Consider the following 7,101-nt stretch of genomic DNA (forward strand, 5'->3'; position numbering starts at 1 on the left):
TAAATTCTCTTTAAAATAAAAAGAAAAAAGAAATGTGTGTTACTGAGAAGCAGCCCAGAATTTGGGGCTTTTCTGATTTGGGGACCGAAAGGCTACATGTACTTCAAGAAATACAAAGACAACTTTGTAACTAATCAATGAACACCTTAAAGCATCTCCAAACTTCTACTTTACCAGAGGCCCCAAACCTACAGATCTGTAGACCATCTTCCCTTGTTTACCTCTTCCTCTCTCCCCATCCTATTCTGTTTCTTTTTGCTGTTTCTTAGTCCTTTTCAGGTGTGGTTTTTAAATCACAGTAGATGGGGGGATGCTTGGCATCAGGCATTTTGCTAAGAAGGGCAGGAGCAAGATGCAGAGGCAGGCAGGCTCTTTTTGTTTGTCTATGGGAACAGCAAAAATGTGGGCTAGTTGTGGCTGCTATACTGCTTGGAAGGGCCTTTCCATGAGAACCCCTCCTCCCCGACTTCTTGCTACCATCGTGCTCAGGATCAGCTAAATCATCCCTGGAGCCCCAATTCTTTGCACTCCTTTGCTCCAGCATTTACTGCTGGCTTGTTTTCACAGGCAAAGGCGACGGGCCACTCTTCCAACCTTCTGTCTCTTGATGTGATGCTTATCTCCTCGACCATCTCCAAGCTCTGTGTGATGGCCTCAGCGTTGACTGGGTTATTCTTAATTAAATCTGAAATCCACTTGAACCAGAGGGCTTTGGGAGCTTGGTGGGCTGTGGGCCAAAGGCCTGAGCAACTGCCACAGACTAGCACCACCTCCCACAGTCCTGATCCCTGGGACATGTGGACAGATTACAAAGAAATCCCTCTGTAAATGAGGTTAGGTTAACTCTTTCACTGGGGTGCACTCACAGAGCAGGGGCTGAAGACCCACTTCTCTTGCTAAATGTATGGAGCTAGGAACAACCCGGGCTGGTGGGAATCAGGTTTTCCTGGGATGACCAGGGTGGTGTCAGGGGCCTCTAAATTCCAAGTCGTCATCCCTGTCTCCTCCAGGAGTGCCTCCTAATTTTTATTAGAAGGTTTCTCCTTAAAGCCACCCAGGGGACTGCCACATCCAGGATAGAATGTTAGGCGTTTAGAGAAAGAATGTGGAATGCAGAAACGGGAGAACGCCTGGCTCCTGTGGGGGTGGGGCAAGCAGTATGGAGCTGAATTTGGGTTGACCGCTGCTAGGGCACAACTCACTGGAAGAGCATTTTTGGTCATGTACGTACTCGGAGTACAACAATAGGTGCTAAGGAGCGGTGTTATCTATTGTACACATAACAATCATGGGAGTTGTGCATTGTGGAGCAGCAGATAACAACCACCACCTATTAAATGTGCACACATTTTACATATGCTTTCTTATTTTATCATTGCAATAACATATCCACTATCTGCACTGCACGATGAGGAGACTGAGGCACGCAGAGCTTAAGTAACTTGCTCCAGGACATACAGGTGGCAAATGACAGAACAAGTATGAGATCCCAGGTCAGCCAAACACCGAGTAAACTTAAAATATATTAAAGGTGAAAGGGCCTAGGTGTGGTGGCACATGCCTGTCACACCAGCACTCTGGGAGGCTGAGGCAGGAGGACTGCAAGTTTGAACTCAACCTAGGCAACTTTGTGACTTAGTGAGACCCTATCTCAAAATATAAAAATGAGCTGGGGATGTAGCTCAGTGTGAAGGCCTTGGGTTCAAGGCCTGCCAACACAAGTTGCAGGTTACATTGTGTTGTCACCAGAAAAAATCTTAGAAGCAACCTAAGGGCAAACAGTATTGTGTGGTGGGCTTTGGAGGGAATAAAGCCTGGTAGCAATTATGAGGGGGGCTAAGGACTTTGGGGAATGGAGTTTGTGGGCAGACTTTCCAGTTCTGCAGAGGTGCCTCCTGCAGGTGCAGAGAGCCAGCTTGTTTGTGTCACCTGAGGTGTGAGGGTCTGATGCAGGGTGAGGGAGACAGTGGCATCTCCAAATACAACAGCAAAATAAAAACATGTAAAGAATCTCTGGGCTTGGACTTCCCCCTAGGCACAACTGTCACTGTGCGTCCCCTGCCTGCCTCCCCCAGGGCTGCTGACCATTTCTGTCATTTCTTTTTCTGATGCTCAGGGTCCTTTTCCCTCCAGCTGTTTTCTGTCTTACTTCTCTCTCACAGGAAGCAGGCTGAGTAAGTGTTAAAAGTGTAATCATGTCCCCCCTCAAATTCATACATTGGAGTCCTAGTCCCCAGTATCTCTCTAACTATGACCTTATTTAGACATGAGGTCTTTGCAGTAGTAATAAAATGAAGGTGAGGTACTAGGTGGACTCTCATCCACCACATCCTCCTAAAAAGAGAAAATGGAGAAAGAGAGGCACACAGAGGAAACACAATGGGAAGACACCATCTACAAACCGCGGAGAGGCCCAGAAGGGGTCCTTCCTTCACAGCCTCCAGAACAAATGGGCCCTGCTTGTTCCTGTCCTTCTCTACCTTGCTGGACTTCCAGCTCACAGAACTTTGCAAGAAAAAGTTTCTGTAGTTTAAGCGATCACATCTGTGCTACTTTGTCACAGCAGCCCTAGACAATGAATGTAGTGCATATTTTATATCCTGAAGTCTCATCCCTGTGGTGATCTGTGTATGTCCACAGATAGCTTTGAAGAGAAAGATAGGGATGAATAAGGAACTGCAGGGAGGCCTGGGAGATCTTGGTTTGTGTCTGTTCATGTGTCTTTCCTGGGATGAACCCAGTGCATGCTCTCAGCCCTAACTTACTGTTTACTGGGGACCAGGTACTGGGGAGACAGTTCTGCACCACTGGACACACTTGTCATCAAGAATGTCACAGGGAAAGGGAAGCTAAGAGGGAAGGTGACAATGGGCTGTGTTTCCAGATCTATGATTCTTCTAAAAGGCTAAATGTGACCCTGTTCTCTTTGCTTTTGTCCTGTTCCTCTTTTCACATCTGTTCCTACCCATGTTAGAGTACAGGTCCAGTGTACCTTATCCAAAATGCTTGGGATTCAATATTCGATAAGTGGTTTGGGTTTCAATGTTAGACCTCGGGATATTTCTGTATAGACAATGAGGTATCTTGAGAATGGAAACCAAGTCTCAACACAAAATTCATTTGTTTCATGGACATCTTAGACATATAACAAGGTGAAGGTAATTGTATATAATATTTAAAATAATTTTGTGTGTAAAACAAAGTTTCATGATGTGGAACTTTCCACTCATATTGTCACATTGGTGCTCCAAAATCTCAGCTTGTAGACTATTTCAAATTTCAGCTTCTTGGGTTGGGGTGTAAAACCTGGATAAACTCTAAAGACATTGAAATCTGCTGGTTCAGGGGCTGGGGATTTAGCTCAGTGGCAAAGCGCCTGCCTGGCAAGCGCAAGGTTGTGAGTTCGGTTCCTGGTACCGGAGAAAAACAAAACAAAACAAAAAAAAAAAAAAAAAAAAAAAAAAAATCTGCTGGTGCAATTCCCCTTGGAGGTTTTTCCTACCATGAGCACCAAGGAAGAAATTAATGCAATTATTAATGCAATTATTTAAGCACAAATAATAAGTATGATGTATTAAAAACAATTCTCTGGCCCCACACTTAGAGGTCTGAATTCACGAGCCAGGGGCAGGGCTCAGAATGTGAACTTTAAACCAGAAACTCCTTGATGTGATTATAATTCTGGGACTCTGTGCTCCTTGCTTTGGGGATTGCTCTGCTAAGACCTGGGGCTTCTGGCTATTTTTCATTGCATTCCCACAAAATAAACCATGTCACAAAGGTAATGATTTTTTTTTTGGTGAGATTAGCAACTCAATCAAACATTAACTGGGTTGAGCTGAACTGGATTCCTACTAGAATAGGTAGAACTGTTTTTAAAGGTGCTTAGATAGAAGGTACAGTCCTGGAATCAGCAGTGGATCCCTTTCCTTTTCACTGAAAAGTGGATGAAAGATTCAGAAGCCTCACGGTACCTCATTAGAACAGTTTTCACATGGTTGAACAGCCACTTAGAATTCTTTTTTTAAACAGAGGCTTGTGAATCTCATACCTTAGATCCTACCCTGGAACAAGATAATGAAGTAGGCATGACGGGATTGTCATGGTGGTTAGCATCACGTGGCCCACTGGTGATGAAGGTTTAGTGACCTGCTCTGCAGTCAGCAGCCCTACATGGGAGTTGATTTGTGGTGTATTCATGCACCAGTTCTGTGCTGTCCATGCATGTTGTTTTGGGGGCCAAACAAAGCAAGGTCTAGCTACCTGACCAAGGAGCTATGTGTCTTGGACACACCATTCACACCTTCAGACACTTTGAGATTAAATAGTATAGTCATATCCAAATGCAGTTATTATCCTTGCCTCACCAACCCTATACATCCTTCCTCAGCCCACTTTTCAGGACAGCGTTCAGAACATTACCTAGCCCAAGGAAGCACTCAAAACATATCTGCAGATAGCTGCTGGTTCTCAGAGTGGCCCCAGGCTTGACCACTCCGTGTCCGGCATATTTCTGAAATCTCTAAGTGGATTAGAGAGAAGGCAGCTGGAGACAGTGATACTTTTTCCTTCCTTCAGCCCCATCCAGCTGCTGGCATGCAGGGCCCGGATCCCAGAGCCAACTTCCCTCCCACTTCTTCTGACTCATGTCTTTCATCATGTCTCAGGAGAGCGGCATCTGTCACTCCCTTCTCCTGGTGAGCAAGAGGCCTTGGGCAGAATCTCAGCCAGAGCTCAATGTGGCAACCAGGACCAGACACAACCCCTGTGCCATCTGTGCGGTTGGGAGGTCGGCTGCTCATGGCTGTCCCTGCCCCGCACCCACTTGGGTGGAGACACTTGCCTCCTTTCTCAGCCATGTTCCCCGATTCCCCCTCAAAGCCTTAAAAAAGACCAAAGCATTCTTGCTTCTTTCCCACTCTGTCCTCCTCGAGTTGTAATTTCAAAGGATGATGGATACTGAAGCTGGCTGGCTCTGGAAGGAGTGAAGCATTTTGCATTTTCACATAAAGGAGTAAAGGTTGAATGAGCAATGGAGCTGAATTTATGGTCACTGGGGTCTTGCCTCATCTGCAACACTGCTCTTCTTTTTATGAGATTTCTAGAGAGGATCTTCCCTGGAAATTCAACCAGAGCCCTTGCCAGTGTGTTTGGGAGAGCGAAGCTTACACTCACATGAGCTTTCCAGTACATTCCTATAATTACAGCTTGATTCTACATGGTGATTATTATGAAGCCAGGGTAATCACCGCCAAGGAGATAGGGAAGGCTCCACATAAGCCGCACCAACACAAGGCTTAGCAAAATCAAGGGTTTTCACTGGATTTCAGAGTAGAGATGGTGATGAGAAAAAAAGATAGGGGTTGTTTAACCATGAATGCAGAAAACTTCCTGATTTTGAGAGAGAGAGAGAGAGAGAAGGAGAGGGAAATGAGGCAGAGGACAGAGAAGAATCTTAAAACTTTGTAGTCCTGAGAAGAGTGACTTCCAATACAGACACCCAAGGTCAACCGTTTACAAAGATTCTAGGATATACAGACTGCCAAGATGTGGAGATGTAGATTTCCCCAAACTCTTACTCATTTCCAAGTGTTTATACAGCTCACCGTGTGCCAGGCATTGTCCCCAAGCACACTACATATATTAACTCATTTAATTAAGTTTCCATTGAGTTTCACAGTTCCTAGATTTATGGGACTCTCACCTGGAGACTTTTAGTAAAAATCAGTGATCACTCCTCACCCAAAGAAGCTCTTGGAACAGTGACAGAGCTTCTAGATTCCAGCCCACACTTTCCCTGTTAGCACCTGCATCCCTGTAGCCTGTGCTCTCCCATCCTGGAAGCATTTAACTCTGTCTGCCCCATGGAACAGGGACTCGTGAGCAGGAGTGGAAGAAGGAGGGCAGCCTGGAGCACGTATGGGCAGCAGATGAAGTAGGGTGGGTGGGGATTAACAGGCAAGCTCAGAAGGAAGCTGCTGCCAAGTCAACAGAGGCTGTTTCCTAAGATCTACCATTTAAACCAAAGGAGGAGATTTGTCCAAACCGGTGAGAGGGTCTGGCCCAGGCATTGCTGACTAGGCCACACCTTCCCCTTAGCTCATTTTGTGGCAGCCCAGTGCAGGGCAGGATCGAGGAGGTTTGGATGAGCTCATGCTCCTAGGAACTCTGGATAGGAGGGGATCATTTTCCTTGCCAGGGTATTACCCCACTCATCGAAGGGTTGGCTTGGAAGAAGGATGCAAGTCAGGGATGATGCAATAGAAGGAGGCTGCACGGTGGCTTTGCTGTCACGGTGACCTGGCTCTGTCCATCCTTCCTGTTTGCCTTCCGCCTATTGGCACCATTCAGGATTTGTGGGGTGACTGTAAGGAGGGGACAGGAGCATTTTTGGTATGCTGAGCTATCCCAGGAGCTCTGTGCTGAAGGGGCTGAACCAAGCCCTCTGCCTGAGCAGGCGGATTGCTGTGAGGGGCATGAGACAGGGGGCAGATCAAGGTCTGGGATACCATGTCCAGGAATCCAGTGGTGAACATGAACTGGAAGACACTTGGGAAAGTGCAGAGGCAGCTGTGATAGACAGGGGCCCAGTTTAGGATGGAGGAAGAGGCCCAGGCAGCTGCTGGGAAAGCTGTAGGAGGCCCGTGCACCCTTCTTGCTCCCTCTTTGGGGATGGTTGAAGGGCTCAACGGCAGGAAACATAACTCTCCCTTCCTTCCATGGTATTCTTATAAGAGGAGGCCAAAAGTCCACTAAGTGACACAATTCACACAGAGAATCTACTCACATGCCTGGTAGGGTGAAGTATTCAGTAAATTAGCTTTTATGGTAGCATTTTGCTAAGCCAGGTCTTCAGGGGTCCTGATAACATTCACTAGTGTTGGGGACCACTTACCAACATGTGGTGATATTTACTTGAAGCAACAGAAAAAGGCAGGATACACCCTCTTAATCCTTACCTAATATGTTCTAGCTCCTGGGTCAATCAGTCTGTGCTCATTTTCATGGTGCATAAACATACCCTATTGTGTCTGAGCAACGATGAAAAGTCCAGTTTCAAGCCTGAGCATTTGAAAGAGAATTTCCTAAGCACTCATGTAT

The sequence above is a fragment of the Chinchilla lanigera genome, unplaced genomic scaffold, assembly GCF_000276665.1.
Source record: "Chinchilla lanigera isolate Chin_1 unplaced genomic scaffold, ChiLan1.0 scaffold00077, whole genome shotgun sequence".
Classification (NCBI taxonomy): Eukaryota; Metazoa; Chordata; class Mammalia; order Rodentia; family Chinchillidae; genus Chinchilla; species Chinchilla lanigera.